Here is a 14,932-nt window from a genome sequence, read left to right as displayed (position 1 = left end):
GGTTCCATTTCAATAATGCAGTGAAAAAGGGCTTGAGCCCCCACCCAGTGATCTGGGACAATTATATACCACCCCCCACCCGGGTGCCTCTAGGAGGCAATACTTCCCCTCTCGCAAGCACAGAGTCTGAGCGTAGCAAAATCCTTTTAATAAGGAGGGAAACTATGTGGCATCATGTTGGGGAAACACTACAACAGGATTCAGAACACAAACCGTGAGCAAAAGACCCACCTCCAAGTAAGGTTTGGCAGTGTCCTTTTCCCCTCAGGGTCTTAAGTCCAATCACCCCAATGTCCAACAAGCCAAAAGTCTTTGTCCCTGGTCAGTGCCGCCCCAGAGTTCAAAAGTTCATCTGCAGAGTTTTACCCCCCCAGCCTGGGTGAAAAGGAGGGGTGGGGCACACGAGGTGTTAAGAGGCACCTTACATTGGTCCGAGGCCGACTGCCCCGCCTCTCCATGGAGTTCCGCTGCAGCCTTCACCACGAATGGCTCCGCTCCACCAGCCAATCCGCTCCTCCAGCCGTCCCGTGAGACACTCCAGTCGTCCCCGCAAACCGCTCCGCTCTGCTCACTGTTCCGTGGGCTGCTCCAACCCTCCTGCAAACTGCTCCGCTCTGCCAGCCACTTACCAATATACCTTCAGGCTCCCCCACTAGTTAACACAGCACTCAGTGATCTCAGCTCAGTAATTTTAGCTCTTTTAGCAATTTCAGAATGCAGTAGGGGAGCCCCAGTGCTGGTGCACCATTGTCCCAAAGTGAATTCAGCTATTTATACTTCCTTTAAATGCCTTCTTCATTCTACTCCTTCTCAACGTGCTGGTGAGAACCTGTAAGAAGGCATGAGCTTTGGAAGCTGTTCTCATCCTGTATTGTTTCCACTGCACTACAGCTGTGCAGCTCTGCAGTACGCTGGGAGAAGTTGGACCCTCATTAAAGCACTTTATTCCCTTGGCTGTCCTCTTCTTGAGGTGCTAGTAGTCGTAGTAAAGCACAAAGAAGGAACACAAATACTGCAACAGGAGGTCATTAGCCATCATTTTGCAGAGTAACCATTCTTCAGTTATAAAAATGGCATGAGAAGAACGGGAATGGGGGGCATGCAGAACCTGCGGCCGGGGGCATGCAGAACCTCAGGCCACGGTTCAGCTTCAAAGTGCCTCCCACACATGAGCTCGTTAAACCTCACAACGTACCTCATAAATGCACCCATGAGAACTAAGACAAAGAGTTATTCCCCTGAAGAGGGAAATACCCACACGTGACCGCTTGAGAGTTTCAAGGTGGGAACACGCAGGCTTCAGGTCTCTGAGGCAGAGCACAGGCTCCGCTCTATGTTCTCACTCCACTGCAGGGCAGAGAAAGACTAGTGTAAAAATTCAACTGTGCTTCAAAGAGCAGCACTCTGTTCACAGGAAAGTTGAATAAAGGAAACTGCAAGGCCAACATGCTCTCCAAACGAGCATCACTTTTGCTGCCTCCTTGACAAAAAAGGACTCATTACCATGGTTCCTGAATCAGCCACTTGGAATGTTCACATTAACTCAGTAAAAGCAGCAAAGAATCCTGTGGCACCTTATAGACTAACAGACGTTTTGCAGCATGAGCTTTCGCGGGTGAATACCCACGTCGTCGGATGCAAGTAGTGGAAATTTCCAGGGGCAGGTATATATATGCAAGCAAGAAGCAAGCTAGAGATAACGAGGTTAGTTCAATCAGAGAATGAGGCCCTCTTCTAGCAGTTGAGGTGTGATAACCAAGGGAGGAGAAACTGGTTCTGTAGTTGGCAACCATTCACAGTCTTTGTTTAATCCTGAGCTGATGGTGTCAAATTTGCAGATGAACTGAAGCTCAGCACTTTCTCTTTGAAGTCTGGTCCTGAAGTTTTTTTGCTGCAGGATGGCCACCTTAAGATCTGCTATTGTGTGGCCAGGGAGGTTGAAGTGTTCTCCTACAGGTTTTTGTATATTGCCATTCCTAATATCTGATTTGTGTCCATTTATCCTTTTCCGTAGAGACTGTCCAGTTTGGCCGATGTACATAGCAGAGGGGCATTGCTGGCATATGATGGCGTATATTACATTGGTGGACGTGCAGGTGAATGAACCGGTGATGGTGTGGCTGATCTGGTTAGGTCCTGTGATGGTGTCGCCGGTGTAGATATGTGGGCAGAGTTGGCATCGAGGTTTGTTGCATGGATTGGTTCCTGAGCTAGAGTTACTATGGTGCGGTGTGCAGTTACTGGTGAGAATATGCTTCAGATTGGCAGGTTGTCTGTGGGCGAGGACTGGCCTGCCACTCAAGGCCTGTGAAAGTGTAGGATCATTGTCCAGGATGGGTTGTAGATCCCTGATGATGCGTTGGAGGGGTTTTAGCTGGGGACTGTATGTGATGGCCAGTGGAGTCCTGTTGGTTTCTTTCTTGGGTTTGTCTTGCAGTAGGAGGCTTCTGGGTACATGTCTGGCTCTGTTGATCTGTTTCCTTATTTCCTCGTGCGGGTACAGTAGTTTTGAGAATGCTTGGTGGAGATTTTGTAGGTGTTGGTCTTTGTCTGCGGGGTTAGAGAAGATGCGGTTGTACCTCAGTGCTTGGCTGTAGACAATAGATCTAAGTCCTTCACTCCACTTCACATTAACACCACCCTATACTGAAAATCTACCAACCGCTATGCCTACTTCATGCCCCCAGCATCCTTCCCGGGCACACCACAAGATCCATTGTCTACAGCCTTGGGTGGCAGGCCACAGGATTCTCTGTTTACATTAACTCAGGTTTCCAGGTCAAATTCGAATGTGGATATTTACAAGCTACCTTCCTGAATTTCTGGAAAATTTAAATCTAATGCTTTTGTGCTCTTCTTTCCTACTCCTCTAACTTTCCCATAACATGGGATATTTATTAAGAATCCACAGTGCCACACTTCACACCAAACAGGAAAAACATCTTCTAGGAGGGTGTCAGTAAGAATTTTCCCCTCCCTATTCAACCTACTAAATCATCGTCATGCAGTCTACAAAGACACAGTTCAGTGATGGCTCCTTTATGGACATGATCATCAGGAATGCCCCACCTGGTGGGTAGGTCTATGCATCTTTCTAAAGCAGCTGACCAGACACTTCAAGTCCTGTACAAGAATCCCAGCTGTCTTCCCTGGCTTACTTGGTTTGTCTGCATCTCTCGAATTTTCATTGACACAAAGCCCCATATGGGCCCAGCCAGAGAACCCCATCACATTCCAGTGTCCCTCCCTGAGTGCTGGGAAGTGGAGTGAAGGACTTCCCAGCAGGCTGGTGCCCACCGTTAAGCATGGGGAGAGGTGTGCATTCCAAATCACTGCCACAAGAAGAGGGAGACTGAAAAACCTCCTGTCAGGTCCCCCAGATGGATTCATGAATAGATTGCTCACTGCAGGGGGGCTATCAGATACCCTGTCAGCAAAATCTCCAGCCCCAACAAATCCCAGTGACCAAAACCAATGCAATTCCCTCCCCAAAGAACTTGTCCCCTGCAACTAAAATCCATTTTTATTTCCTCCCTTCCCCCCAAGTTATTTGCACTCCTTTACATGGTTAGGTCCTGGGCTACTTGCTACTCTTCACTGCTTCATCAGCCATCACAGCCTTGTCACCCTCCATCAGCCAGAAGACAGATACTGTTGCAGGGAACATCCTGAGCCCAACCACCTGGCAGGCTCAAATTCTCCATTCCCCATCAGGACTCAGGTGAGAGACAGGCAGCCCTTTGCCTCCACCCTCCCCAGGCTGCTGGGAGGATCCACTTTGCACAGGGCTCAGGCAGTTTCCTTCTCTGGCTCCAGCCCGTGAAGTGCATTCTGGGGTAACGTGAGGTGCTGCTGCCATAAATATGGGGCAGCAACTCTTGCTTCCCGGCACATTCCCTGCAGGAAGAAGAGAATGGAGGTTTTGTATGCTTTAAAGAGACAGACCTCTCCTTCAATACACAGAGGAGAATTTTAAAAAATAGACAAAGGGATTGCCTGGCAGGGGCATCCCACAAGATTTCCCAGTAAACATATGGGACAGTGTGCTCCTGGATTAGTGGTGCACTGCAGCTTTTTACTCACAGTTAGCTATCGGTTCATTGCATTAGGCAGTGTTGTAGCCTCCCAACATCCAGTATTTCACCCAGGTTCCATTAGAAGGCAGATTACAAACAATTTTGTCAATTTAAAAACAAAACCCCCCCACATTTTCAGTTTTTTTCAAGTTGGTAACTAGGATCAATTCTGAAAATTAAGTCTCTAACGTTTGCCTCCTTTGGAAATATTTTGCTAATTGTCTAATGTTGCCTTGTCTCCTTCCCTCGACTCAACACAATCCCCTAATATTACAAAGCTTTGTGTCTGGGTAATCTTGGAAACTGGCTTCTGTGATAGGAAACTGTTCAAGAAATTAACCTCATAAGAAACTCTGCATGTTTCATCTGGTTGAATAAAAGCTTTGTGCTTTCAGAAATCTTACCAGAGCAACTCTCCGATGCAAAAACAACAGAACCCAAACCACCAAAAAAGAAACTCAAACTTCTCCTGGTGGTATTGACTCAGATTGTGAAAATGAGCATGCGCCAGTCCTCACTGCTTTGGATCATTATCGAGCAGAACCCGTCATCAGTATGGATGTATGTCCTCTGGAATGGTGATCAAAGCATGAAGGCACATATGAATCTTTAGCACATCTGGCATGTAACTATCTTGCGACGCAAGCTGCAACAGTGCCATATGCACATTTAACTTTCATGATAAAGAGATTGTACTACAGTACTTGTAGGAGTACTTGTATGAGGTATTGAAAATTACTATTTCTTTTGGGTTTTACCGTGCAAATATTTGTTAGAAAAATATAAAAAATATCAACTGAGCACTGACCACTTTGTATTCTACGTTGTAACTGAAATCAATATATTTTAAACTGCAGAAAACATCCAACAAAATTTCAATGAATGGTATTCTATTATTGTTTAACAGCGCCATTAATCGCAACTAATTTTTAAAATTTCTTGACAGCCCTACTTCCTAAACAAACGAAGGATTCCCAAACTGTTTGGTTTGCATTAGCCCCAAAGGACATAAAAACGTCCTTATTGTAGAGGCTTTGATTATAGAGGCTTTATTATCTAAGCTTTTCATGTGTGTTTCTCTTGGGGCTAATGCAAGCCAAACATATCCTAGCAATTAAACCCATTTCAGCTCCCAGCCCTACACTCTGGAGTAACAAAAGACAATGCCATTGCCTCTCCTAGCAACCACACCCATTTCATCACCAAAACAGACAAAACTAATTCAACTTCCCCTCCCACCAAAAAAAAAAAAAAAATTACTCCTCCAACTCCCCCAAACTCCCCCCAATCACAAAAAGGAAATTCACTCTCCCTCTTGAAGCCCATAGAACCAGCTTTAGCATTTATTTTATTTGGCAGTAACACAAGGAACCTACAGGCCTCTAGCCTACAAGACACTGGCTGCAGCAGTTAGCATAAGGCTTGAAGCCTTCGAAGTCTGGCTCAGATAAATGGCTGAACGGTTGCCCTAAAGTTTGGGGGAACTGGGAACAGAGTTTAAAGGGAGAAGTCGGTCCATAACAACACCAGCGACCCACACGAACATGAGCTAATACCAGCTTTTGGATATCTTAGGATAGAACATCTGCAGAAGTCTGACGAAAACAGTGCCATGGCAACGAATTGATGTCTCTTACAAAAAGCTGAGATCGTTAATAACTAACCTAGAGGAGAAGGGCAACCCAACATGAGCAGAGCGAGGACATTCAAATAAGGAAGAGGCACGAAACTCCCACTGAGTATACATGGGACATAGTGGCACCAGCATAACATATGATCAAAGTTGTAACCCAGCCTGCCTGCAGGAGGAAAGAGAAATCTAGCCCTTGGGAGATACTAGGATGATAGCCACTGGTGATGATAAGGAAGGTGATGGCTAGCATATCAGGTTGTTCTCCAAGGATGGTGTGAGTATATGGATGTTCAGATGTACATTCTGTATCACCTCTATCTACCTTGCTGGGTTAGAGTGTTTGTGACTTTGCTAAATGTATTAACTACTGTAAATGCGGAAGGGTTCCTAAAATGTAAGTGTTGCAACTGTGCACATCAGGGTTCCCAACTAAATAGGAATTTTAATCATACTAGGCCTGATCTTGGGACAAGAACCTGTCAAACCTCAGAGAGAGAACTGGGAATTCTGAAGTAATCAATAGAATTAAGAGAAGATTCATAGATTGGGCCAAACCCCTCTCCCTACTTCTCACCAGTGATCCAAATCAATTTAACTCTGCTCTCAATGCACCCCTAGAGCACAAAATAATTATTTGGCCCTCCCCAAAAGCATCCTAGGAATGAAAAACACACTGCTTTACCTAAAAAGAAGAGACTAGGTGCTTTTATCCCCATTCTATCCCTGGGGCAGGGTTGTTCAGTAACTTTAGCAAGTAACAGACAACCAGGAGCATAACCACAATGGGAAACCAGCTCTCCTGATTCTCAAGCTCCTCTTCCAAACTCCGCTAGAATTAACTATTGTCCCAGATGTTATAAATTACTATTACTAAATCGGAGGCTGAATGCAGACAGACACAACAGAAGCCAGGTATTTTATGCTCCCTGTGCTCTCAGGATCATACATTGAAAAAAAGGGCAACGGTCACTTGAACTAAAGAAGAATCACTCTCAGATCTCCTTAACATTTTGGCTTTTATTCTCTTTCTGGGATAGATAGGGCAAGATAAACACAAAAACTTGGGCAGACCAAGCAGGGATGCACACATACATAAGACCCAATATATTCCCCTGGTAGGAGTTAGTACCTACTTGTCATGGCGATTCTGGGACAGCTTTCAATATGGCATCACATTTTGCATTGCACACATTATATCGTGTGGGCGGTCTGGAAAGATGAGTGTTAAAGTCGCATAGTTAAGCCAACAGTCTCCGACTGCCACAGAGACTGACAGCTTCCCAGATAACCCTGCAGGCAGCTCTTAGTATAGAACGTATCATGTCTCCTTCTTAATCTGTCTCCTTCTTAATCTCTTGACTGTTGTGTTGCTCAATGTCTGGGTTCCTCTCAGAGATCCCGTTCCTCAATATCCTTTTTCTAGGTACCTGAAAGGTGCATTAAGCCACTATTTCCCGTTCAATATTAGAGTCAGCAATGATTTAGCTCCTCTACTCTTCACTGTTTTCCTTCTAGCACTGTCCCTAAATTGCTGTGCTTATTGATACTTTATTATTATCAGGAACTCACTACTAATATTTTGTTGTTTCCATTTTATTTAGGATGAAGGCTCCATAGAGGGCCAGACCCTATCTCCAAAGTAAATTTGCTGCATTCCTCTGGTCCCTCACTGCCTTCTTTATGCCCAGTGAAGGCTCCTTATATGCCACAAAGGCATATCAAGCCTCATTCAGCAGGTAATTCTGGGATCAGCTTCCTCCTCACCTGAGTATCCAGCACTTCGGGGAGCTGAACTCCCACCATTCGGAAAGGGTGGATGCAGCAGTCATTGAAAAACACTTCCACAGGCAGAGATCTCTATCCTGCCTAGACCCCAGTCAAGTCTGGGTTTAAAATACTCTGGGAGGGCTCAGGCCCTCAGCATTGGACTTGCTTTTCAAGTGATGAGGCTCCTCTTCAAAGAGGAGAAAGAAGGGAGTCAGGGACAGAAAATGAAGTACTCGCATCTCTAGGTTGATGACAGTTTCACTGTCTGTGTTTCACTGTAGACTGTAGGGCAGGCTCAAGGTGAGGAAGACAACTACTATGTTGTCAGGGTCTTTATCAAGCCATTTCTACTGTCCAGCCTGGGCAAGGAGCAAGAGACAGTTCCTTTAAAGAGCCCAATAATCACTTTTAAGGAGAATATTCCTTACGATTCAATGCCTCTGAGTAACGTCCTCCCTCCTCCCTGATGAGATGGAGTTTTCTCCCTATGTGACCAAGAGCAACAACCATAGATCACAGACATTAAGGTCAGAAGGGATCATTGTGATCTGACCTCATGCACATTGCAGGCCACAGAACCTCAGCAACCCACTCCTGTAATAGACCCCTAATCTCTGACTGAGTTACTAAGGTGTGATGGAACAAAGCACCTGCTGTGATGGCTGAAGGCCATGGAGGGGTTAGGCAGCCATTGGAGAGGAACACCAGTGAGTTTCTCGCCCAATTACGTGATATGAGACTTTTGAGATACTTAGGAGGCGGGTTTCCAAACTAGACTTTGATATTTCTGCTAGTTAATAAAATACAGCTTTCATTTGAAAATGGAAGGAAATTGGATTAAGAGGGATCTTACTGGGATCATGTGGTGTTGTTAACATGGATCATATCATATGGGGAAGCAGGAGATACAGAAGGGAATTGCTCTCCTGATGCTAATATTTCCTTTCCGTTCATTTTATTTTAGGATGAGTGCTCCCTCCTGGGCCTCTTTAAGAAGTGACCTTCCTTTTCCTGCCCCCGGTGTGTCAGAGGCACAGATCTATAGCCAGTACAGAGCTTTGCTGGAAGAGAGTGGACCCTCTGCCAGAGAGTGAGCATTAAGATTCTTTGCCTGTGTGCACATGGAGTGGGAGGGCAAGTGGGTAGATGTACCTATACATACAAGGTTATGAGTGCAGACATGGAATACGGTTGCCACCCTTCTAAAAAATGCACTCACAAGACAAATTCTCTGCAGTTGTTTTAAGAAAGATGGGGTTTTGTCTGACCACCAACAGGCCCCAACCATTCTTCCTCCTCTTAACATCTTCTTGCAATGCAAACAGTCCTTTTCCTCCCTCCCAACCACATCCTGCTACTATCTGTGTAGTGATAGTCCTATTCTCTCCTATCCCTTTGCTTCGCTGAGTGGGAAATGTCTTTTTTTATTATATCATTTGTGCAATGCTTCGATGGCTCAGTCATTGCTATGGCAAACAAGTTAACTGCCAAGGTCTGCAGTTGGATCTGCCCTGTTCCTTACTATCCTGAATAACTAAGAACTGAAAAGGAGAGTTAGGTGGAGGAGTTTGAACAAAAATGGTAGCATCCAAGAAACAACTATGGAATCTTTCAATTAATATCCGCTGGGGAAGATTACAGGATTGTCTGTGAGCTTGTAGCTACAGGCCAGGGAGGGTGGAATGGAGCTGTGAACACCCTGAATTTGCACAGAGTCAGAAGATGCCCCTAAAGGGACAATGTGTCCAGTGAGCTCTAGATGACGAGTAGCAGAAATAAAAACATTTCAACTCTTAAATGTGGTGTGGACTTTCCATGACTCACACCCTCTCATGCCTCACTTTAGCCCATTGAATGGTGGTGTTCGGAAAGAAGAATGGAGAGGGCTGGGAACTGGCCAGCAGCACCATGGGAGAATGCAATAATTGCCATTAATTTTACAGACACCCCAGCTTGGTCCACTCTTAATGTCAAGTCCCTCTGAAGGACAAGCTATTGAGCTGAAACCCTGTCCCTCGATCTCCTCAATTCGGTAGCAGCTGTCTTCCCCATCTAATGAATGCCTTCTCTCTTTTTTGAAGCAACTCTGCGCACCCAAGTAGCAGCCATATTACTTCCTCTCCTTACAGAGGGTCAGGAGGTAAGTGATTTCTTCAGTTCTGTAGGGGAGGATTGAACTGGATGACTCAATGTGCTGTTTGCTGCACCTTTTTCAGAGGATATCTTTTTTTAACAGCAGCAGCATTCAGTTTGCTGAACGATTATGAAACATTTAGTGCTTCTTAAAACCTCCTTGTGCCTCTTTGGAGGCCACATCCTTTATTTCCAGCCACACTAGAACTATATTTCAGAGAAGACTAAGAGGATGAAGTGGAAGGGAACTTGCAATCATCCAAACCCACAGCTTGACATGCCCTCCACAGCAGTTCTCTATTCCCATGCTAGGCAGCTACCACCAGCGGCCATTTGGAGACAGACAAGGGAGATCTGTCTGCTTGCAGGAGATGCAACAGAATTAGTATCAAACCAGCCTCACTTTTCTCATCATTGTTTCCTTCCTTACACTGCCTGGATTGGTTTTTGCTCTAAAGAGAAGTGATGCTATACAACCAAATCACTAAGGGTGTTTGGTACACATGAGATATAAATAGTATAAGAAAGAGCAAACCGTCTTTTGCTGAGTTATTACGGGCATGGATAACTGAGAAATACGTATAGCCATTAATGAAGATGAGAATGAGGAATTCAGCACTTCAATCACTAAGGTGATTTCTTTTTCTAACACTTTAGAATCAAGGGAACTGTGTGAGCGCCTGCAGGTCTTCTAGGCGGAGAAGTATACCAAGTGAATGTGTCAACATTTGAGAAGGAACCCCTCTCCCAAAACACTTGATCTTTAGCCGACTAATATACTTCTAGGTTGTGGGACATTAACTCTGCTTTCCCTTCTCTTTCAGGCTCCTCATGGAAATCCATGAGTCCAGGCTGCTTTGAAATCCATGGGTCCAGTTCATTGGAACACAGGAGAGAGACTTCCATTGGGGTTTTTATTCCTATCCTTTTCTAAATATTGTCTCAGAGGAGGCTGTTGTACCATAGCTGGTTATAGTTCTATGGGTATCTATACACCACACTATGCTAATACCATGGGAAATGGGCTTCATACATTGAAATCCATTTACAATAGAAAGAAAAAGTCATTTGTCTCTGATGTCTCATCATAGCAAAGATTCTGATATTTCCTTCTTTTTAAAGCTATTACTAAGTTCCTGTTTGTTGGTTTTTAGCTTCCCAGCAGTCACCAGATGAGAGAGCTAAACACTACCATGGATGCTACCGATGGCCGTGCCATTTCAAATTCTACCACATGATAGCTGGCAGGTCTACGATGCTCCGTATTTCACCAACAGAGGGAGAGAGTCATAATACTGACACACAAGTCAGACAATAGTAAAATATACTGCAGTTCTGAGCCAATACAACGCTCCTTCCCTGCAAACTCTGTACTATACCAGCACAAAGAAACAGATGCTATCGGGGATCAAAATCCATCTAAATTCTCTCAGATCAAAACCAGCACTACTGGACTGCATCAGGACTCCTTAAGCCAAACCTGGATCTTCTCCATTGGGTACCAGAGAAGCCTTGTAAAAGATCTAAAAGCAGAACCAACCATTCATTGCAGAGGGCTGCACTTCGAATGCCATGGTTGAGAACAAATGGGACATTGTTTTTTTATCTGTATACAAAAACAACTGGAAGAACTTTAAACTTTGAATCCCATATTATCTAATACTTCCTTATACATACTCTCCAAACAGGGGATGACCATGTGCAATCAACATCATTGGAATGGCCTGGGTGAAACCTAGTGCTTTGTACCAAACACAAGATCTGAAACTTACATGGTAAAAAGTTATCAGTTTTTGTCTCTGGAATTACAGAGTGCCGTGACACTGTACTTTCACCTCTGAAATGTTCCTGACGTATCATTTAAGTGACAAATTAGTGCTAAAGGATTAGTCCCATGTGGAGCAGTGTGCAGAATTCTGGGGCTTTAGGGACTCACTGCATTGGTTCTTCTGACAGGGTTTGTGAAAATGATGCTCCCAGGCTTTATTTGGAGAAATGAGCTGACAGTCAGTATAACTGTAGGTTTCAGATTAGCAGTCGTGTTAGCACCTTAGAGACTAACACATTTATTTGAGCATAAGCTTTCGTGAGCTACAGCCCACTTCATCGGATGCATGCAGTGGAAAATACAGTAGGAAGATATATATATATATATATAAAATTATACATACACAGAGAACAAACAATTATTTGTAGTGATAATCAAAATGGTCCAACTGCAGCAGTTGACAAGAAATTGTGAGGAACAGTGGTGGGGGGGAGGGAATAAACATCGGGAAATAGTGCTGCTCCTGCCCTCTGTCTTGGAGCTGCTCCCAGAGACTCCTGCTTGCTGTATGGGGTGAGGGGAGTAAAGGGGGGCAAATGTCAGGGTGTCTCCCCATCTTCCATAGAGCATGGGGGGACATAGCTCTGTCTGCCCTCCCTCCTTTCCTGCTGCCTTGTAGAGTGTTGTGAGAGTTAACTCTTGAGGGCTCAGCCAATTGCTAGTTCATCATTTAGCAGAAAGGGAAATATCCAACCCTCTGACTCCTCCACCTCAACCAAACTTCACAATCATCATCACTGTGTACCAGTAGTAAATTGTTTGTTTAAAACTTATACCGCGCGCGCATGTGTGTGTGTGTGTGTGTGTATATATATATATATATATATATATATATATATATATATATATATATATATATACATATATATATAATGTCTTTTGTCTGGTGAAAAACCATTTCCCTGGAACCTAACCCCGTCTGCTACATTAATTCTTATGGGGAAATTGGATTCGCTTAACATCGTTTCGCTTAAAGTCGTGTTTTTCAGGAACATAACTACAACATTAAGTGAGGAGTTCCTGTACTTCTCTTCAGCAGCCCTCTCTCTTCAAGGAGAGCAACAGAAGACACTCTCCCCCTGGCAGCTCTCATGTCCATTGAGTCCACTCCTGCAGCATTTTTTTTAAGGAACACCTGTCCACTTCTCAGTTGCATCTGATTAGTAAACTGGCTGGCAGTCCCCAGGCCTCTGGCCCTTAAAGGGGCAGGTCACCCTTTTACAAGGCCCTAGCTGGAAAAGTCCCAGGGTTGGATTTGTAAAGGTATTTAGGTGCAAAGTAGACTTTTCAATTGCACGTAGGTATCTATCTCCCATTGATTTCAATTGGTTTTAGGCACCTAGGTACTTTTGAAAACCCCACTAGGTGACTAAATTTGACCCTCAGTTCCTCCAAAGGCAAGTCTAGAATATAAAAATGTGTGTAACAATAATGGGGAATCCACATCATAGTAAGGGATGGGGAACCATTTTGAAAAAAGTCATCCCTCCCAAACAACCCAAGCGTTTTCAAAAACACTGAAACACTTGCCTAATATTTTTGCCTCCACTAGTTTGAGAATTACAGGAAGTGTTCCTAAAAATACAAAGTGCACAAGAGACTTTCTCAAGATATTGCTGCCAAAGCTTTTACAAGAAAAACTCTTATACTATTTCCAGACAATTGGTCAGATCCCGGAAGATCCGAGTTTGGAAAAACATTCAGGAAAAGCAAAAGGATTCAGAGGGTAAATACCTTTGCTCTCAGTCCAGAATGGGTTTTCCCTTAACCAGACTGGCACCATAAGTAAGCAGCCACAGGATGGGGGCAGTGCTCAGGTGCCCGAAACCCATCTCGCCTTACGCTTCTCAGCTGGAGCTGAGTATTAGGGCCATTATTTACAAATTAGTTCCAGAAAGAATCATCTCTCTTAATTTCTTACTCTTCAGTAGCACTGCTATTTCATTTAGTGTAACAGCTGATAGAAGTATCTCCTATATGGAAAATCTGTCAATTGATATTGATCGTGTACGTTTGATATCTGGACAATAATTGAAATATTACACTCATATAAAACCTATGCTTTTGTTAAGTATCTATGTGACATTGGCTTTAACACAAAATTGACTTTCATTCTTTCTTTGTATAAGGCCGATGTCCTTGATGTGTGGATGTATGTAACTTTCCGTAGAAATGATACTTCTTCCGCTCTTGCCCTGCTGTAGGTGTCATCATTTAATTATGAGCAGTGCACCTAGCCTTCAGTGTTATCAAAGTCATTCCGCTTTGTAAATAAATGATTTCATGTTCGTTATACAGGGGAAAGGAAGAAATTCTTTTGAGGATAGATGCTTTTTGCAGGAGCTATTTTCTTTGTAATCTGTTTGATGACTTACATGCTTTAAATGTAAAGTATGTACATGTGTTTTCAGGATGGGAGGGCTATACTAACAATCCATAGCCTGCCTCCTAGAGAATGCTGCTCTATTCTAGGTATAAAGACTCAAGTACTTGTACACATAGGAGCCAAATCTTCAAAGGTATTTAGGTACCTAACTCCCTCTGATTCAAGGTGAGTTAGGTGCTTAAATACCTTTGAGGATCTGGCCCTAGGTGTTTAAGCCATGGCAGTCATAACAGTAGCTCCCTCCTCAGAGGAACTATTCATGTGAGTGAAGACCCAAGAACTATAAATTTCATTTACTTCAAGAGTGAGTGTTCCCTCTAACAAAGGATCCAGAGACATTAAAAATGGAGTTCTAGCTATGTGTTTTCCTTCAGTGCCACAGAAGGGCAAAAGCACAATGGAGTGCCACAGTTCTGCTCTGCAAAGGCTCGGGAAGCTGGAAGGCTGCACAGGGAACACACTGCAGGGCTTCCTCTGCACACTGCAGAGCTCACCTTCTTAGCAGTTGTGTATGGACATAGGAGGGTCTTCTGGAAAAGTGGCCAAAGAGTCTGACTTTCCTGGACTTATTGGACACAAATGCTTATAACTTGTGCCCCCACATATTGGCATCAATAGGAAACCTATGCACAGAGGGTTTGAAAGATCTGTGTGTTAGCGTCTCACAAAACAGTAGCCATGCATTTCACGCCACCTGGCTGATGTCGTAAATTGACTACACAAAATGTTTGATGCTAAATCTAGCCAAAGCTTGAAGTCCTCTTTATAGGCCAGGACCCTCCATCATCTCCCTTTTCCCCTTGAGATAAATTCTTGCTATATTATCCATTTCATGAAACAGAAGAAGCTGGGGGTCACCTTCTTATCCTTCACTTCTCATATCAGTTCTGTTCTTAGATCTTAGAAGTAACTCTGCTCCAAGAACTTTGGTCTGTGCACTTGATAATTCTCTCACAATGGAAATCTTCTCACCAGCCCTCCACTTTATCACAAAAGGTCTGCAGCCAATTCCAGACAGCTCTTCTTCTTTAATTTGTTGTTGTGTGTGCTGGTCTCATTTCTCTCTTGCTCTTTGTACAGTTGTGCTGCTGGCTTCAGAAATACAATAA

This window comes from Mauremys mutica, chromosome 7, assembly GCF_020497125.1.
Source record: "Mauremys mutica isolate MM-2020 ecotype Southern chromosome 7, ASM2049712v1, whole genome shotgun sequence".
Lineage (NCBI taxonomy): Eukaryota > Metazoa > Chordata > Testudines > Geoemydidae > Mauremys > Mauremys mutica.
Note: the sequence above shows the minus strand (reverse complement) of the source record.